Source organism: Mirounga angustirostris, unplaced genomic scaffold (assembly GCF_029215605.1).
Source record: "Mirounga angustirostris isolate CCGP_5_RB_7025 unplaced genomic scaffold, mMirAng1.0.hap1 SCAF_2, whole genome shotgun sequence".
Taxonomy (NCBI): domain Eukaryota; kingdom Metazoa; phylum Chordata; class Mammalia; order Carnivora; family Phocidae; genus Mirounga; species Mirounga angustirostris.
This window is the reverse complement of record NW_026991710.1, coordinates 58,078,301-58,098,889: the sequence shown is the minus strand read 5'-3', so window position 1 is coordinate 58,098,889 and position 20,589 is coordinate 58,078,301. Positions and strand designations below refer to the sequence as shown.

The following is a 20,589-nucleotide window of genomic DNA, read 5'->3' as shown; positions in this document are numbered from 1 at the left end:
ACAGAACAGTATCTTCTTGCCATCTGGAATTAATGATATTATTGCCTATGTATCTACAAATTGTCCCTTGTTTTTCATTTTACTATAGCTCTGGTCAAAAGAGGGGCTTTTTAGAATTACCAAACAGTGCTGGTGGAGGGAACTAAATCTAGATGAGCCACATTTGTATGCAAATTAATGAAGGAGAAGGAGAATCAAGTCATTGAATGCCATTTCATCTTTTGAAATCATTTCCCATATAGAAAAATGGGTGAAAATTCCCAAGTAGCCAGTCTTTACTAATATGACCACCAGGGGGTGTTCAATACTGTCAGATTTTGGTGGTTCTGTCTCCAGTAGAATCACAGCACCACAGGTTTCCTGTAATTACGCCTTTTCTCTCTGTCCATCCTTTCTTCTTCAGAATGTCCATCCTTTCTAGGCAGATATTTTATCTTTAGTGTGTTGACTTTTGGAGCTTCAATAATATTCCATGGAAAATAAATAGTCCTCTTATGAGATTAGACTATACATTATATATCAAGTATTGAACTTACTGGTTACCTTGACCATTGCTTCTCAAGATAACCTTTCTAGAGCCTTCCATGAAATGATATAGGATAAACATGCCACAGGAATGCCCTCTGCCTCTCACCTCTAATTTTCTCATTTTCTTTGGTTCCAGCCCATCCTTTACAGCCAAATTTAAATTCCTTTCTCCTTAAGAAAATGTTTTCTGGCTGTTTGACTCTAGGGAACTTTCTTCTAAATTCTTACAGCATTTAGGGGTCAGTTCCTAATTCCCCACTTAGTCCTATATTGTCTAACACCATTAACGTCTTCATTGCTTTCCTTCCTCTGTAGGGTTAAGAACTCCTAAAGGAGAAGCGATTGAAACCCTTCTCCCCAGGGCACAACGGTATCAGAGTGAAACTAGGGTCTCAATGACAGTGGTAAAACGTACATCAGGCTCCATCCTCACCCACTGTGTGGGAACCCTAGCTGCCCCGGATTCTTCCAAACTAGCTCTATGAGTCGGCCTGGGTTTCCTTCCACGGGCGCATCTCAGTCAGTTGCTGTCAGGACGAGTTGGTGCCCCTGGCCCCCCGGCAATGATGCTATTGTTGCTGCCCCCCAAAGCCTCTAGAGTCTCTGCTGTGCAGTCTCAGTGCTGCCCATCAAACTGGCCCCCTCTCTGGCTCCTTTTGCAGGAAAATATCTTAGTGTTTGTTGCCTTCTATTCACCCTTTTTATAAATGAAAAGCCGTGTTTTATTTTTTCCCCCCAATTTACAAAATCCAAGGTCCTTGAAAGGTTTTAAATACAGAAATGTTTTTCTCTATGTTGAGATATAAGTGTATGTGTATGTGTATATACTTGTGTGTGTTTACGTTAGACTTTTTGTTTTTACAAAACAGATGTATTACTGTATAATTTAAATAATTTATTTCACAAAAGTCTGTGTCCACAAAATAAAACAATCTGTCTTTGAAACATCCAAATAACAATGGCTTGGGCACCAACCAGAGGAGCAAAGAGTTCATGCTTTTCCCTGGGTGGTTTTTTTCCCCTAGTGTCCTGAAACTCACCCAGGTCACTCACACCCCTACCTCAATTCTGTCTCCTAGTTGCTCACCTGCAACTAACTGCAGCCCTGAGGGCCATAGGCTGCATCCCCCTAAACCCAGGAGAATTCTGCCAGGAACTCAGCTGCCCCCAGGCATTTCCTCAGTGTGGAGGCACCACTGTCATGGTGTTCCTCAGACCCTACTTGCTCCTGGTGAAAATATCTACGGATCCACACTTTGAGGTGTGAAAGAGGATACTTCTCAGCATCCTGCTTCATGGAGGTGCCCACAAAAAAAATGCCTGCCTTAAGGTGGACAATTTTTGATTTACTTGATTCGTTGACTCACTCATTTTTTTCTTTCCTTCAAGGAAAATGTTTGTTGGGTACTAACTCCGTGTCAGGGACAATGCTAGAGCTGGATAGACATTTCCCACCTGGTGTCCTCAGAGGGCCTGAGGCGGGTGGGGAGTGGTGGTGAGAGTCTGTGTTGGAACAGGTTCCAGCATTAAGTACACACTGGTCCTGAAACCCACATTCCCTTCAGTGACTTTGGCCCTAGGTCTCAGTTCTGGTGATCTGTGGCCTAAGCTTTCTTATGTGGGTTTCCTTGTGGGCAGCAGCTTATCTTGTTGACATCTGGCTTTGGTTTAGATATCTCCCATCCTAGTTCATCAGACAAGTTTTTATATCTTTGACTCTCAAGAGTATGGCTTTGGGATTCGTGTCATTTTTTACCAGGAGGCACCTTTTATTTCATACACATTTATAAAAGCAGATAGTTCTACTCAACTCCACCAAACAGACCAGAGCTCTAAATTCAATTGCTATGTTGAGAGAGAAACATAATTCTTTTAATCTACAGAATCTGAGCTGTGAGTCAGCTGTAATATCCTGTAATAACTATATATATATGTAATTTTGAATTATTCTCTCCTCCTCCTCCTCTTCCTCCTAACTTAACTTTATATATAATAAATGCTAGCAGATATTACTAAATATTCCTTGAAAACAGATTTCAAAACCTGTATAATCACCCATTGTGTGAATGTCCCATAAATGATTTCACCATATTTTTGGGGAGCTTGTGTTTTGTTTATAAATTTTTGCCGTTATATAAAATGTTGTGATGAGAAACTTCAGATATAAATCTCAGTCCACATTTGTTTCTTTAGGAATGGCTTTTATGAGTAGAATTACTGGGTCTTATTAAACAGGAAATTTTCTTTCCATTATTTTTCACCAATTTTCCTTTCTCAGTAATGTATGAGAACTATCCCACTGTATCTTTACTAACAATGACTTTTAGCATTTATTATTTTGGCATTTTGATAGAAGCATTGTTTTAATTTATATTTTTTGGTTACCATTGAGAATGTACTATTTAATATGCCTGTTGGCTATTATATTTCTATTAGCTTTAATGCTTTTCGTGATGGTTTGTGAAATTGTTTTATATGGTAAGCATAATGGCCCTTTGTCATAATTGTGCCAAGAGTTCTTTCTCCGTTATGTTGTCTTTTCATATTGGCTATAGCATTTTTGATAGGTATAAACTTAACATTTTTATATGTCCATTTTTTTCATATTTTTTGTGATATCCTAGCAAGTATCATTCACATCCAGATATCAGCAAAATATTCACATATATTTTTCCATTTAATTGTTTTATTTTAAAGCATTTTAAAAACATGAAGTTTATTAGATTTTATAGAATAGCCTCTTTTTTTTTCTCAAAGGTTGAAGTAGTATACCTTACATTCTTTGTTGAATGATTAATTTTTCCTCTTGTCTTATGATGTTGCCTTTGTGATATATTACGTTCTTTTATGAACTATGGTCATTTTGGGTTTGTCAGTTTTGTTTGACTCTTCGTTTGTCTCTTTCCCAGTACAACATTGACTCAATTACTCTGATTTTAAAATAAATGTTAAGACTCCTTTATTACTGCATTAAAAAATTATTCTGCATTCTTGTCTATTTATAATTCTAGGCTAAACTTAGAATAATTTTGTAATGTTATCCAGTTAGGATTTTTCAGTACTCCATTTGATAACTTTTTATGGAGTCCTTCACTGTGCCAGGCATTCTTATTCTAGGTGCTGGGGTTGGAATGCAATTGTGTACAAGATAGGCAATCACTGCCGTCATGGGGTTCCCAGTCTCTTCGAGGAGAGAGATGATAGACAAAAACAGGAGTAGCTATATAGCGCAATGTCAGGTGGTGAGAGGTGGGACAAACAAAAAAGCAGGGCAAAACAGAGAATTACGGAGATGGTATTAGGTAACGTTGTTCGAGAGCATTTCTGTGAGGAGATGGTATTTGAATAAAGTGAGAGAGAGTGCATGGAAAAGAGTAGCCACAGGCAGAGGGGTCACAGGTGCCCGGTGGTCAGAGGAACAGGAGGAAGACTTATGTGATCCGAGGGAGTGACGGGTGTGGTGATGAGGTCAGAGATGTAGTCAAGTGCCAGATCATGTGCAGCCCTGTAGGGCCTGGAAAACACCTTGGATTTTAGCCAGGGAATGGATGTATTTTCAGAATTACATTTTTCCATTAAAGAGAAACCATAAGAGACTCTTAACTCTAGGAAACAAACTGAGGGTTGCTGGAGGGGAGGTGGGGGGGGTTGGGGGAACTGGATGGTGGGCATTAAGGAGGGTAGGTGATGTGATGAGCACTGTGTGTTCTATGCAACTGATGAATCACAAAGCTCTACCTCTGAAACTAATAATACACTATATGTTAATTGATTGTAAATTAAAAAAAAAAGAAAATATGTCTCTCACCATTTTTTCTTTTCCTCTTATTCCCTCCACTTCCTTCTTTTTCACACTTTATAGTAAAAATATGTCATGTTTTGAGGCACCTGGGTGGCTCAGTAGGTTAAGCTTCGGACTCTTGGTTTTGGCTCAGGTCATGATCTCAGGGTCCTGGGATGGAGCCCCTGCCTCAGGCTCTGGGATCAGCAGGGGAGTCTGTTTGGGTTTCTCTTCCTCTCCCTCTGCCCCTCCCCCACTCTCTCTCGCTCGCTCTTTAAAAGTAAATACATAAATCTTTTAAAAAAATGTCATTTTTTTATGTAGTTCCTCATATTTTTAGGGTATTTCTAGATATTTTATATGTGTTTAATAGCACTGTCAGTAGAATATATATTCTATTGCATTTTTCTAACATACTTTCTGGTATACAAGAAAATGCGGATATATGTTGTATCTTAGACTTGAATACTAAATTTGAGATTTTCAATTAATTATCTACCACTTTTGTGTAAACAATTTTATTTATTTTTATTTTTTTAAGGTTTTATTTATTTGAGAGAGAGCACACATGCTTGCCCATGAGCTGGGGGAGGAGCAGAGCAGGAGGGAAAGGGAGGGAAAGGGAGGGGGAAAGAATCTCAAGCTGACTCCCTGCTGAGCCCAGACCAGTCAAGGGCTTGATCTCATGACCCTGAGATCATGACCTGAGCTGAAACCAATAGTTAGACATTTAACTGACTGAGCCACCCAGGCACCCTTATGTAAACAGTTCTGATTTCATCTTCTAGTATAATGATAATTTGTCCTCTCCATTAGCATAGCTCTACTAGATCAAGGGTGATAGTGGGTAGATATCTTTGCTTATTTATTATTTATAGAAATGATTCTAAATATATGTTTAACATAAGGTTATTATTTTAAAATATTTGCACATTAATTTCCTTCTAGTTCTAGGGCTTTTTTTTTTTTTTAATTATTTTTGCGAGAGAGAGAGAGAGAGAGCACGCGCGCCTATGAGCATGAGCGGGGGTGGGGAGGCGGCAGAGGGAGAGGGAGAAGCAGACTCCCCGCTGAGCAGGGAGCCTAATATGGGACTGGATCCCAGGACCCTAGGATCATGACCTAAGCTAAAGGCAGACGTTTAACCGACTGAGCCACCCAGGCACCCTAATTCTAGTTTTTAAGTTACTTTTTTTTGCCTTAAGAATGGGTTTCTGACATTCAGATTCCTTGTTAGTTATCTTCTGATGATTGTATGATTTTGTTCTTTGACTTGTAGGTTTAAGGAAAAATTTATAGATTTTCTAATATTAAACAAGTATTGGACTCTTTAAATGTTATTCGATTATGTTAGATGTTTGCTTCAGTCTCCTGATCAATTTACTTTGTTTTTACTTTGCCCTTTTCTAATCCATATAAGTAAGACTGATTTATAACTTGTATTTTGGACTCTCTTTGGTCACCTTTGCTATTTTGGTCATACTAGCTTAATAAAATGAACTGGATTACTTACCAGTAAAAATATCTGGTCCTAAAATCTTTTACTGGAGATAATTAGGTAATACCTTTTAATTTCTTCAAAGCTTATTCATTTTTTCTTGTTTGATATTTGATTACATATATTTTCCCTCTCAACCTTTTATTTCATTGAGATTTTGAGATTTATCAGCATGGACTTATACATAGTAATTATCTAATTTCAGGAAAATTCCTTTTCATTGTAAGGCCCTTCCTGTCCTTGTGATTTAGGCATGAGAGCACAGAGAGGCAGGATTGGGGCAATCTGAGACTAAAATTGGCTCTACTCATTTGTCCTTATTTCATTATCTATGAATGAATATATTCAGATGGAAGCAAAGGGAGGCAAAAGTAGATGTTTCATTATTCAACATGGATTTCAAAAAGATGCATATTCTGAATATTTTAACACCACAAGGGCTGGTACATGATGTAGACTAGCATGAGATTAAGATTGAGGGTTTTGTTGGCAGACCGCCTGGGTTTGAAACCAGACTTCATCACCGACTGTTTGACTTTGGGAAAATTACTGTGCTCCTCTGGGCTTCAGGTTTTTCGTTTGTGAAATGAAAATGAATTCATCTACTGATTCAACAAATATTATATTTATTGAGAGTAGGCACTGTTTTAAGATCTACAAATTCAGCAGTAAAAAAAAAAATACTTGATCTTTGAGTGTATCCTACTTGGAGTTCTTGGGCTTGTTGGATATGTAGATTAATTTTCCCCAAATTTATTGAGCTATAATTGACGTATAACATTGTGTAATTTTAAGGTGTATAATGTATTGATTTGATGTATTTACATATTGTAATATGATCACCATGATATTGTTAGCTAACACCTCCATCATGTCACATAATTACCATTTCTTTTTTGTGGTGAGAATATTTAAGATGTACCATTTCAGCAATTTTCAAGTGTACGTCATAGAATCACAATGCTGTGCATTAGATCCCCAGAACTTATTCATCTTCTAAGTTTGTACCCATTGACCAGCACCTCCCTATTTCCCCTACCTCCCAGCCCCTGTTAACTACCATTCTACTCTTTGTTTCTATAAGCTCAGCTTTTTTAGATTCCGTGTACATCATACAATATTTTTCTTTTGTGTCTGACTTATTTCACTTAGCTAATGTCCTCAAGGAACATTCATGTTGTTGCAAATGAAAGGATTTCCTTCTTTCTCATGGCTGAATAATATTTTATTATGTATAAATATAATATTTATATATCATTAAATATATTTAATAAATAAATTTAATATATTACAGAAATATACTAAATATGTTTAACATATAAATACATACACATATAAATATATTTAATTATATATTTAATACATCTTCTTTATCCATTCATATATCAGTGTTCACTTAGATTGTTTCCATATCTTGGCTACTATAAATAATGCTGCAATGAACATGGAAGTGCAGTATCTCTTCAAAATCCTGTTTTCATTTCCTTTGGACATAGACCCAGAGTGGGATTGCTGGATCATATGGTAGTTCTATTTTTAATTTTTTGAGGAACCTCCACACTGTTTTCCTTAGTGGTGGGACCATTTTACATTTCCACCAGCAGTACACAACGGTTCTCTTTTCCTCACATCCTCACCAAGGATTTTCTTGAGGATAGCCATTCTAACAGGAATGAGGTGATATCTCATTGTGGTTGTGATTTGCATTTCCCTGATGATGAGTGATGTTGATCAGTTTTTCATACTTGTTGGCCATCTGTGTGCTTTCATTGGGAAAAATGTCTATTCAGTTCCTCTGCCCATTTTCTAATCAGATTGTTTGCTTTTTGCTATTGATTTATATGATTTATTTGTATATTCTGGATATTAACTTCTTATCTGATATGTGGTTTGCAAATAGTCTCTCCCATCCCATAGGTTGCCCTTTCACTTTGTTGATGGTTTCTTTGCAGAAGCTTTTTAGTTTGATGTAGTCCCACTTGTTTATTTTTGCCTTTGTTGCTTGTGCTTTTGGTGTCATATCCAAGAAATCATTGTCATATCCAAGACTTATGTCAAGGAGATTTTCCCTATGTTTTTTTTCTAGGAGTTTTAGTTTCAAGTCTTAAATTTATGTCTTTAATTCATTTCAAGTTAATTTTTTGAGTGCTGTAAGACACTCAATTTCATTTTTCTGCTTGTGGCTGCTTGGTTTCCCAGCACCATTTATGGAAGAGACTATCCTTTCCCCATTGATTATTCTTGGCTCCCTTGTCAAATAGTAGTTGAACATTAGATCAACTTTTTTTAAAAATCGAATTTGAGAAGTTATTGGCCACTATTTCTTCACATTTTTTCTGCCCCTTACATTCTATTCTTTCCTCTGTGATTCCTATTGTACATACATTGGTAGCTTGAGAGTTCCCACAGCTGTCAGAGGCTCTGTTCATTTTTTTTCATTCATCTTCCTTTCTGTATAATCTCAGATGACCTACTTTCAAGTTTTCTGATTCTTCTACCAGTTCTACTATGAAAAAGCAGTTGAGAGTCACTTTGATGTGGGCACTACTTTACCTATAATGTATACGGAAGGCCTCTGAGGAGGCGACGTTTGAGTTGAGGCTTGGTCATAATAAAATCTGTTTCCTAAAGATGGTGGGCTATTCTCCAACTGAAATGCAGACTCTGCTTCCATGGGTTGGAGAAGGGTTGATCCTTCCCTGGGCATCTCCATAAACCAGTGCACTTGATGGGAATTTCTGTGTTCCTACTTTAGCTCTCCAGATGTGCAAAACAGATAAATATTCTAGTCCTGAGAACTTAATTTTTTTAATAACTCATTGCCAGTTGTTCTAAATCCCCTTCCATTTGCAAAGGAACCTTCATTATTTAGGCAGTCTTGAATTTTTCATGGAGAAGTCGGAGGACTTAATTATAGTTTCAACACACGTTCGCATGCTTGGAACTATTCAAAACGAAGTCAAAGAATTTTGAGAATTTAAGCCAAGATACTTATTTCATTTTAATAATATTGTGACTTGATGTTTATTTTACCAGTAAATATTCCCATAAGTATCAGGTAATTGGGCTTTATTCTATGGCCTGAAGGCCAATATTCCTGAACTTGGTGAAACCAACTGAAAAAGTGAATTCCAAAGATGGACTTTCTCCATGGAAAATATGTTGCTTCCAGCCCTTGGTATTCACACCTAAGGCCTGTTGGCAGCTGTTCTTTGGCCAGCTGAAACAGGCATGGTGGTACATAAAGGCAGTTTCTATGGAAACCTGAACCCAAATGATATCGGGGCTTTGAAGATCAAATTGTTTGGAGAGACCAGTGAAGGTTTCAGAACTTTATTGTTCTCCACAGAAAACACTATAGCCAAGACTTTGAAATGTTTTCTTCTCCAGGTGCATTAGAACTATGTGCACAGAAGAGAAATTTCTAGTTTGCTCATGAATTTATCTGTTCTAATTATTTTACCAGGTATTTTACAACATCCATCTCTGCCATAAAAAAAATTATCTTCCGTTTTTACTTTTCTCATCTTTATTTTAATAAATAGGTGAAGCAATAAGACACACAGAATATGCTGAGCCTATAAATTTGGTAGCAGATATTGATTTCTTTTCATAAATCACGGATAATCTATTCAGTATATTATTTTTCCACACACTCTTCTTAATATATACAAATGACCATGTTGCCAGATGCACATACAGCTAAATTGCAGTTCTACCTGTAAAGATTCCTTGTTTCTTTTTTTAGTATTTTGGTACAAACCCCATTATCACAACACTAGTAGAAATTAAAGTGGCAGAAAATATTTTCCCATGAATGTGTCTTCCAAGAGTGCATTTTGTTTTTTATTTTGTGGAGCTTGATTTAGACTTGTTTCTTCTGATAAGTTCCCATTTTATAAAAGTCCTAATGAATGACAATGGGGCATTTTCTTCTTGGCTGGTGGAGACTGTCAAGATAAACTATCTGAACATACCACATTTGTCTGTGGGGATATGCATCCTTGGTTTCAAGGATTTTAGAGTCAACTGGATAGATTATGGTTAGTTGCAGTAGTCAAAAGCATCATATTCATCATGAAAACTGGATATATTACACCAAGATTTATAATTATATTAATCTGTACACATGAAATATGGAGAGAGGGGATGGTATAATTTGAAGAAGCTCTCTATGAAGTATTTATTTAAACTTTCAAGGCCTTTCCTTCTCACAGACATCCGGAACCAAAGTAATGAAGCTATCTGGACTATATTTACTAAAGTCTACTTTTCTTACCATTCCTGAAGGGAGCATGCCATCTCTGCTCCTCCTCTCTGAGACAGATCCATTTACTGCCAGCCACGTTTCCAGGCTAGTTCTACACATTTTCTTTACTTTTCACTCCTACTTTCTTCCCTCACCTGTGGGAGTGCACAATTGCCAGAAATCTCCTCGCATCGTACTTGTTTCTTCCTTTCCCCACCATAAAGAAAGGACTTTTGACTAGGATTGTGATATACCTCAATCAGGGATTTTACCTTCTCTCCATGCAAAGCATTATGTTTTAATAGTGAGCTATAACTAGGGTTTAAATCAAACTGGCAAACTTGCTGTTTTCCATTTAATACAGAAGAATCATAGGATGAAAAGATATAGAAAGGATTTTGGAGAGTATCAGTATTTTGCCATCATTTTTCACTAGAGGACTTCTATTGCAGAGGAAAAAGAGCCAATTCAGCAGATGTATGGAGGCACAGAGAAAGTTCCACTCAGAATGAGCATAATATATAATGTCTTTGAAGTTCACTATTTTATCTTTAAGTATTTCTGCAACTTTAAGTTGATGTCAAATTATATCTTTACTTGTTTTCTAATAAAAGTAGTTTTTAAAATTACTTACCATTAAGTATAATGGTCCCTATTTATCCTTCACCTTTGTGTAGCATCTAGCACATATCCATATACCTTGAAGAGTTTGTAAACACTGATACAAAAAATACAGACTGGACAATTATGTCCTATGGTAGGTGAGTGAATTAAGATTTAGAAATGTAGAAATTTGCTTTAAGATCACCATAGTAGAATCAACATGAGAATTCAAGTCCAGTGACTTCCAGCCCAATGAATTTCTCATAAAACTCAGACATATGTTTCAACCTGATAACTTTTTCATCTGGGTTCCTAAGAAACTAAGGTTCCTGTAAGTCAGGAAAAGTTTTGGAACCTGACTGACCCTATTTAGCCTGGTTCCGTGCTATGTAAGTATACCTGAAAAACTACTGTAAGAGTAATTGTGCATCTGTATATGCCTCTGTCAGCAGCCTTGCTCAAAAGGGGAGATGCAAGGACGTGTGTGTGTGTGTGTGTGTGTGTGTGTGTGTGTGTGTGTGTGTGACAGTAGATGAGAAGGGGACTGGTGAGTGGTGGTAGTGGCAGCAGGGATGGGTAGCATTCAACACTATATCATCATATTTTCTCATTTTCTGAAACCACGACTCTTTCCTGAAACCCATTAGACTGGTTTTGGCTTTAAGCTGCTGAAGGAAAGCATTATTATTTTTTTTAATTTTTATTATGTTATGTTAGTCATCATACAATACATCATTGGGGTTTGTTCTCAGAGTCCATAGTCTCTCATGATTCATCTCTCGCTCCAATCCCCCCCCCTCATTTTTCCCTTCCTTCTCCTAATGTCCTCCATGCTATTCCTTATGTTCCACAAATAAGTGAAACCATATGATAATTGACTTTCTGTGCTTGACTTATTTCACTTAGCATAATCTCCTCCAATCCCATCCATGTTGATGTAAAAGTTGGGTATTCATCCTTTCTGATGGCTGAGTAATATTCCATTGTACATATGGACCACATCTTCTTTATCCATTCATCTGTTGAAGGGCATCTTGGCTCTTTCCACAGTTTGGCTATTGCGGACATTGCTGCTATGAACATTAGGGTGCATATGGCCCTTCTTTTCACTACATCTGTGTCTTTGGGGTAAATACCCAGAAGTGCAATTGCTGGGTCATAGGGTAGCTCTATTTTTCGATTTTTGAGGAACCTCCACACTGTTTTCCAAAGTGGCTGTACCAACTTGCATTCCCACCAACAGTGTGAGAGGGTTCCCCTTTCTCCACAACCTCTCCAACATTTGTTGTTTCTTTCTAAGGAAAGCATTATTTAGTGAGAACTGCAGGGGCTGATTCTTGTGGAACTCATGAGACTTAGATTTGGCTGATATCAAAATTTTCATAAGATTTTGAATTTTCAGAGACATTTTGTACTCTACTTGTGAGATTGATATTAATAGTCTTGTTCTCTGTCTCCCAGATAAAACTCATGGATAAAAAGAAGAATTTCATTTGTTCCACATGGAAGATACAAAATATATTTGAGTGACTGAATAGATGGATGAATCTGTGGATAATCATTAATCAAACTTATGTAGCATTTTCATGACTAAGGGAAAATATGCTCTTCTAAACTAAATTGATTAGAAGAGGTTAAATTATGTCCCTTGAAAAATTATAATACAAGTAAAATGTACACACTCTCACCAACCAAGCAGAAATAAGGAAAACCCTTATTGCTTCCTTTCACAGATGAGATTAGAGAGTTCTGGCTCCTCTCTTTGGTCAGGTGAACTACTCATAGGTATTGATTATGTGAATGCATTTATCAAACAATCCTGGACTTCTCAGGATACCTATTTCAGTGCCAGCCACCCAGGTAGAAGTTGGGAATATAAAAATAACTAAGGTCAGTTGGCCCCAAGCTTCTTACAGTCCAGTGGAAAGACAGCTACGTGAATAATAACACAACAAAGTTTCATGCTGGTGATAAAACCAGAAGAGGGATTGCATTAATTGCTGTTATCTTGGGGGGCTAAGGAGGGTTTCACTGAGAAGATAAGTTGAAATGCAAGGATGTATAAACACTTTCTTCCAGGCAGAAGAGGGGAAAGTGGAAGGAGGAAAAGTGATCGTTGGAAGTGGGAGAGTGCCATGATCTATTGGGGGAACGACAAAGAGAAAAGGTAAGTGCAGGTCAGATTGAGAAGGGTGCTTATGGCATGCCAGCATAAACCTGGGAGCCAGCCAAAGTTTTCAACCAAAAAAATACATTGAGTGGGTTTGGGCTCTTTAAAAAGATATCTCTAAGAGGAGCTTGTAGAATTGATTGGGTGGTGTGAAAAGATTGGAGAGAAGGGGACCAGTATTACCTAATTCTGCAACTCTTTCTTTCATACAGACTCAAAAAAAGTTGCTAAAAATAAAGGCAGGTTTTAGAAAAGCTGATTTCATCTCTTGACTATTAGGCAATGTGACAATACATGGAGACAAGTTGCATGCAATGAGGAGAAGTGTAGGTGCAGGAAATGTGTGAGAAAAGACTACAAATCTCTTTAAAACAAGACATTCAGAAACAGTGATTTTTCCAGGGATGCCTGGGTGGCTCAGTTGTTAAGCATCTGCCTTCGGCCCAGGTCATGATCCCAGGGTCCTGGGATGGAGCCCCACATCCGGCTCCCTGCTCAGCAGGAAGCCTGCTTCTCCCTCTTCCTCTCCCTTTCCCCCTGCTTGTGTTCCCTCTCTCGCTGTCTCTCTGTCAAATAAGTAAATAAAGTATTAACAAAAAAAAAAAAAAAGAAAGTGATTTGTCCAAAGTTGTAGGGATGTTGGAAGCCATCACAATGTGATCCCTTAGCCATTTAGAGAAGAGTTTGAGAGCAGCGAGAAGACATAATGTAGTTTATTCCATATAATGTAATATTAAGTGAAAAAATATCCAGATAGAAAACTTTTTTTTTAAGTAGATGTACTCCCTGTCCTCCCATACTCACAGCCTCCCCCAGTATGAGTATCCCACGTAGAGTGGCATGTTTCTTGCAGTTGATGAACCTGCACTGATACATCATTGTCACCCAAAGTTTTATGGTCTACATTAGGATCCACTCTTGGTGCTGTACATTCTGTGGGTTTGGGCAAATGTACAATGACGTGTATCTACTATTACAGTTTCTTACAGAATAGTTTCACTGCCCTAAAAATCTGTGCTTTGTAAACTTTTAAATAATAATCATAACATTTTAAAGACATATATATGGCAGATGAGAATTAAATTCAGCTGCATGTTTTAAGAATGCTGACTCAGATTTCCTGCTCACGTATAGATTCATATTTCTTGCTTGCCCACAGGGCATACTACTGTCTTTTCCTATGATCTGGCGCTTTACTAGATCACTCTAGGCCCATTGGGCATGTTTTATCATTTGACCTAAATAACAGTGAAATAGGATTACTCGTGTCAGGAGATAGTTCTGTTTTTTCATGAAAATTTACAATTCATTAAAACTTACTATATGCTGACTAACTGAACATAATAAAAAAAAAGTGGGGGATGAGGCTTCACTTGATTCAAGAGCAGTGAAATAAACGTGTTAAGAATGTCTAAATAATTTCAATGTATTCATATTTGTGTTGGGGGAGGGCAGTCATTTAGAGTCCCAGACTCTCATATCTCCCATACTCTCAGACCCTACAGCAGCAGTGTGAATGTGTTAAGAAATCCCAGCACACCTGTTCTCCACAAAGCAACTATGGTAGTGTTGTGGTGGTATGGAGGGGATTGTATATGTGAAAAATTAGGTTCTATGATTTTTTTTAAAAAGTGTAGTTATCTAAATGGGAGCAAAAAAAATTGAGACTTTTTAAAAATTTTTAAATGATTTTATTTATTTACTTGAAAGAGAAAGAGTGAGCGCAGGAGTGGGGGGAAAAGCAGAGAGAGAGGTGAAGTAGAAGGCTGGATCCCACAACCCCAAGATCATGACCCTAGCCCAAATCAAGAGTCAGAAGCTCAACCAACTGAGCCACCCAGACGCCCCTTAATTTTTTATTTAAATTCAATTTAGTTAACATATAGTGTATGATTAGTTTCAGGGATAGAATTTAGTGATTCCTCAGTTGCATGTAACACCCACTGCTCATTACATCAGTTGCCCTCCTTAATGCCCATCACCCAGTTACCCCATCCCCCATCCACCTCCCCTCCAGCACCCATCAGTTTGTTCCCTACAGTTAAGAATCTCATGCCTCCCTCTCTGTTTTTATCTTATTTTATTTTTCCTTCCCTTCCCCTATGTTCATCTGTTTTGTTCTTAAATTCCACATGACTGAAATCATATGGTTTTTGTCTTTGACTGACTTATTTTGCTTAGCATAATACCCTCTAGTTCCATCCATGTCGTTGCAAATGGCAAGATTTCATCCTTTTGATGGCTGAGTAATATTCCATTGTGTATATATACTGCATCTTCTTTATCCATTCATCTGTCGATGGACATCTGAGCTCTTTCCATAGTTTGTCTATTGTGGACATTGCTGCTGTAAACAGTGGGGTGCATATGCCCCTTCAAATCACTATTTTTGTATCCTTTGGATAAATACCTAGTAGTGCGATTGCTGGGCTTTAGGGTAGTTCTATTTTTAACTTTTTGAGGAAACTCCATGCTGTTTTCCACAGTGGCTGCACCAGTTTGCATCCCTACCAACAGTGTAAGAGGGTTCCCCTTCCTCTGCATCTTCACCAGCATCTTTTGTTTCCTGAGTTGTTAATTTTAGCCATTCTGACAGGTGTGAGGTAGTATGTCATTGCGGTTTTGATTTGTATTTCCCTGATGCCGAGTGATGTTGAGCATTTTTCATATGTCTGTTAGCCATTTGTATGTCTTCTTTGGAGAAATGTCTGTTAATTTAAATTAATTAAATTAAATTAAAAAAACATTTAAAGGGAAAAAATGGTGCAGATTAAAAAACATTCTAGGAAAAAAACCCTAATGATCTAAATAAAGCCTATCTCAGACTCTCATCATCGTTTGATCCTTTTAGTTTTGGGAGTATGCTCACTGGACCAAGAGAATAAAAATGAAGAATAAAATATTGTTCAGTAATGAATGGGGCAAAAAAGGATTTCCATAGCATTCTTTAAATAGGAATGATAGATTTATCTGAAGATAGATGGACAGTTGTAGGGTTACAGCTGGGATAGACCATGTTCAGGGGTAGTTTTGGAAAATAAAAGGCTGATAATTTTAATTAAATACAAAATTGGAAGGTTAAAAAAAGAGGAAATGATTGGTTCTGTTTTGCTGCAAGAAAGAAACGGAATACTTTTCTTTTGTTTATTTACCATCCACTTTCCTCTGAATTAAATATGGGTACAGTTGTCTTCCTCAGAGACATTGGACAGACACAGACATTGGAATGCCACTTTTTGGAATAATTTCCATTTTTTGGTAATGAGAAAGCAGGAAAGATTTGGCTATATGGAAATTTATATTTAGCTATAAATCCAGTATCTTTATCTCTTGATTTTTAAAGGCAGTGGTGAAAGGAAGCACAGCATATGGTGAATTATGAATGAAGACATGAAAGGACTTCTTGGTCTGATTTGAAGCCAGTTCCTCCCCCCCGACCCCATTTCTGGAGTTGTCTTGAGTCCACTATAAATATGACTCTAGTGAACCATACAAATATGTCCTTTGGAGTGTGGTACACGGGCTTAATATGTATTCTATCCCTGAGATGCTTTCATGCAAATAAGAAGTGCTACTTAATAAAAATCAATGTGTACAAGGGTATAAACTAAATATCAAGTCTTCAAAATTCCTTCATGACTTAGATTACCAATGATGACTCTAACTCATTATTTATGTAGCAAAAGCATGTGGATATGAGTATGTGTGAGCAGCCCTAGAGGAGTGGAGAGAATCTTTCTGTTCACATCAAAGATGTTAGGGTATCAGGGACTGTTATCAGGACTCCTTCTCCAAGACTTTTGGGGAAAGCTAATTAACTAACTAGCCAACTAACTAACAACGGTGAATGGATTCACTGAACTGGACACTTTGTTGTGAGTACTTTTCTGAATATACATTATACTTACCAAAGTTTACAGTAAAAAATAGTGGAGAATGATTAACAGGCACCCAAGCAATTAAGAAAGACAATTATTGATTGCTAGTTTCTGGTGAAAATAGGTAGGCAACTCAGATGGAGATAGCTAACAACTGGTCCTAAAGCTTAGGATCTGGTTTGTTACAGGGGAGAAATGTTTTTGAGAATATCAATTTATATATACTCTCCAACATAGCTCTGGGTGAATGTGTCCCACATTCCACCAGGAAGGGGACTGTAAAAATTGAAAGAGCAGTTTTGCCCTTTAGTTGCCAAACAAATACTTTTACACTTGGGGATGGATGCTTTTATGCTGGAAAGAGGAATTTATCAAAGGTGAGATAGGCGAATTAGTTAAAAAAGTGAGCCAACAATGATGGTAGAAGCATGGCTGCCAGGAGAAAAGAATGCAAGTGACAGTAGCAAAACCAGAAGTGGTTGGAGGATATAATCCAAGGAGAAAATGATCCCTGCAGGACTGAGTGAGACCGAGAAGTGTTAAGGATTTGAAAGAATAATCCAGAGCTCAATACTCAAACACCACTAGGATTCTTTTTTTTTTTTTAATTTAAATTCAGTAGCCAACACATAGTATATCATCAGTTTCAGATGTAGTGTTCAGTGATTCATCAGTTGCATGTAACACCCAGTGCTCATCACATCACGTGCCCTCCTTAATACCCATCACCCAGATACCCCATTCCCCCACCCCCCTTCCCTTCCCTAGCCCTCAGTTTATTTCCCAGAGTCAAGAGTCTCTCTCTCTCATGGTTTGTCTCCCTCTGTGATTTCTTTCCATTCCATTTTCCCTCCTTTCCCCTGTGATCCTCTGTGCTGTTTCTTATATTCCACATATGGGTGACACCATATGATAATTGTCTTTCTCTGACTGACTTATTTTACCTAGCATAATACCCTACAGTTCCAGCCATGTCGATGTAAATGGTAGGTATTCATCCTTTCTGATGGCTGAGTAATATTCCATTGTATGTATGAACCACATCTTCTTTATCCATTCATCTGTTGAAGGACATCTTGGCTCTTTCCATAGTTTGGCTATTGTGGACATTGCTGCTATGAACATTGGGGTGCAGATGCCCCTTCGTTTCACTACGTCTCTATCTTTGGGGTAAATACCTAGTAGTGCAATTGCTGAATTGTAGGTTAGCTCTATTTTTAACTTCTTGAGGAACCTCCATACTGTTTTCAGTGGCTGCACCAGCTTGCATTCCCACCAACAGTGTAAGAGGGTTCCCCTTTCTCCACATCCTCACCAACACTTGTTGTTTCCTGTCTTATTAATTTTAGCCATCCTAACTGGTGTAAGGTGGTGTCTTATTGTGGTTTTGATTTGTACCCTGATGACAAGTGATGTGGAGCACTTTTTCATGTGTCTGTTAGCCATTTGGATGTCTTCATTGGAGAAATGTCTGTTCATGTCTCCTGCCCATTTCTTGACTGGATTATTTGTTTTTGGGGTGTTGAGTTTGATAAGTTCTTTATAGATGTTGGATACCAGCCCTTAATCCAATATATGATTTGCAATATCTTCTCCCATTCCATAGGTTGCCTTTTAGTTTTGTCGACTGTTTCCTTTGCTGTGCAGCAGCTTTTTATCTTGATGAAGTCCCAATAGTTCTTTTGCTTTTGTTTCCCTTGCCTTTAGAGACATGTCTTGCAAGAAGTTGCTGCGGCCGAGGTTGAAGAGGTTGCTGCCTGTGTTCTCCTCTAGGATTTTGATGGATTGCTGTCTCACATTTAGGTCTTTCATCCATTTTGAGTCTATCTTTGTGTATGGTGTAAGAGAATGGTCCAGTTTCATTCTTCTGCATGTGACTGTCCAATTTTCCCAGCACCATTTTTTGAAGAGACTATCTTTTTTCCATTGGATATTCTTTCCTGCTTTGTTGAAGATTAGTTGACCATAGAGTTGAGGGTCCATTTCCATTGCTGTATGTGTCTGTTTTTGTGCCAGTACCATGCTGTCTTGATGATCACAGCTTTTTAATATAGCTTGAAGTCCGGAATTGTGATGCCTCTGTCTTTGGTTTTCTTTTTCAGCATTCCCCTGGCTATTTGGGGTCTTTTCTGGTTCCATACAAATTTTAGGATTATTTGTTCCAGCTCTGTGAAAAATGTCGATGGTATTTTGGTAGGGATGGCATTGAATGCACCACTAGGATTCTTATCTATACACTTGATTGTCTCTATAACTTCCTTCTTCCCATGATAGCCCTTCTCCTACAAGTGACCTGGGAAAACAGGGATCACATTCTGATTGCCATTTTAATTGTCATCAAATCTTGGTTGTGTCCTGAATTGGAATGATTTCAGAAAATAAGGTTTATATTTTAAATTAAAATAGAGTATGGAGAATGGACTTTATTTAAAATATGTATGTGTTTAATAAATATAAATATATTTTATATATTTATAAATAAAATATAACATTTATATTATAAATATACTTATTTAGGGTATTGTGCTAGGTGATGAGTGGAATATCAGGAAATTAGGACCTAGTCTTATCTTTCAAGAAATCTAGTGAAAGAACTGGTAACTATTAATCTGCTTCCAGGTTTTCAGTTCTAGATTGGGTGGTAATTAGTGTGGTGAATTATTCAAGATAGGTTAACTGCTGTAAAAACAAAACAAAACAACTCCCAAATTGAACTGCTTACATATCATACTTTATTGCAGATCGGTGAGGGTGGAAGGATAATTTAGGACCTTACGCTCCTGTTCCATGCCTCTATTTTTTTTTTTAAGATTTTATTTATTTATTTATTTGAGAGAGAGAGAGAGAAACAGCATGAGAGGGGAGAGGGTCAGAGGGAGAAGCAGGCTCCCCGCTGAGCTGGGGGCCTGATGTGGGACTCGATCCCAGGACTCTGGGATCATGACCTGAGCCGAAGGCAGTCTCTTAACCAACTGAGCCACCCAGGTGCCCTGTTCCATGCCTCTAACATCACATAGGGCTTTGGAGTGTTCTGTTGGATCCTCTGCATTCAGATAGGGGCCAGGACTGGAAGATTTTTATAGAGGCTAAGCCTGAATGTCACTTCTATATTCTAATGGCTGCATGGCCCACTGACTACAAGGAGGTCTGAGAAATGCAGTCTTTCTGCATTCCCAGAGGAAAACAAAGTGGGATCTAGATGATACACAGCATAGTCTGTGCCATCAGAAGGGATCTCTCAGGCTGACCTTTTCTAATTTCTGGGAGATTGAATTGGAATTGGTCATCAGCCATTAAATTTCCCACCTCTTAAATGAAACGGAAGCAGGGAAGACAATAAACACTTATCAGATAAGTCAATTAGCCCTTAAACAATCTACTGAGATGGGTATGTTTCTGGATTACAGAAGTAGTTACTGAGGCTGGGAGAGGTAGGCAGCTTGCTCAAGGACACCTAGCTAGAGATCAGTGGAATAAGTATTTAGATCCACATGTCTATTTCCAAGGCATTTATTCTCTCATTGTCTCTGAAGTAGAAGTTTGGCTAAGGATGAACAAATATTTGTTGAATTAATTAAAAAGATAAAAGAAGTTATACAGAAATGCAAAAGTAAGCAATGAAGAAAAAAATTTAAGAAACATTTATGGGGTTTAATAATTTTTTAAGAAAGTAAACGTGTGTGCTTAGAATTATAAGAAAAGGTACTCAGCACTTAGCTATTGTCCCACACTAAATTAAACCTAGGGAGCAGTGATTGGTTCTTTTTGTTTTTTTGAACCATTCATTCATGCATTCAACAACTATTTAATGAAAGCCTAGCGTGTGTGCTTCATGAGAATCAGGGATGAAGAAGACAAACATAGTTCTTTCACGAAGCAAGC

The 20,589-nt window shown here is 37.6% G+C and overlaps 1 long non-coding RNA gene across 2 annotated transcripts in view; it reads left to right on the top strand.

Moving 5' to 3' along the window:
* Positions 1 to 20,589, top strand: part of LOC123848513 (uncharacterized) — a 73,033-nt gene that overhangs the window by 18,805 nt on the left and 33,639 nt on the right. The window contains exon 1 of one of the 2 annotated variants that reach the window (XR_006791811.2): positions 12,333 to 12,826. The exons of the other annotated variant lie outside the window; for it this stretch is intronic. This is a non-coding gene — a long non-coding RNA (uncharacterized LOC123848513). Of the gene's footprint in view, positions 1 to 12,332; positions 12,827 to 20,589 lie in introns of those variants that run through there. 2 annotated transcript variants of the gene reach the window in all.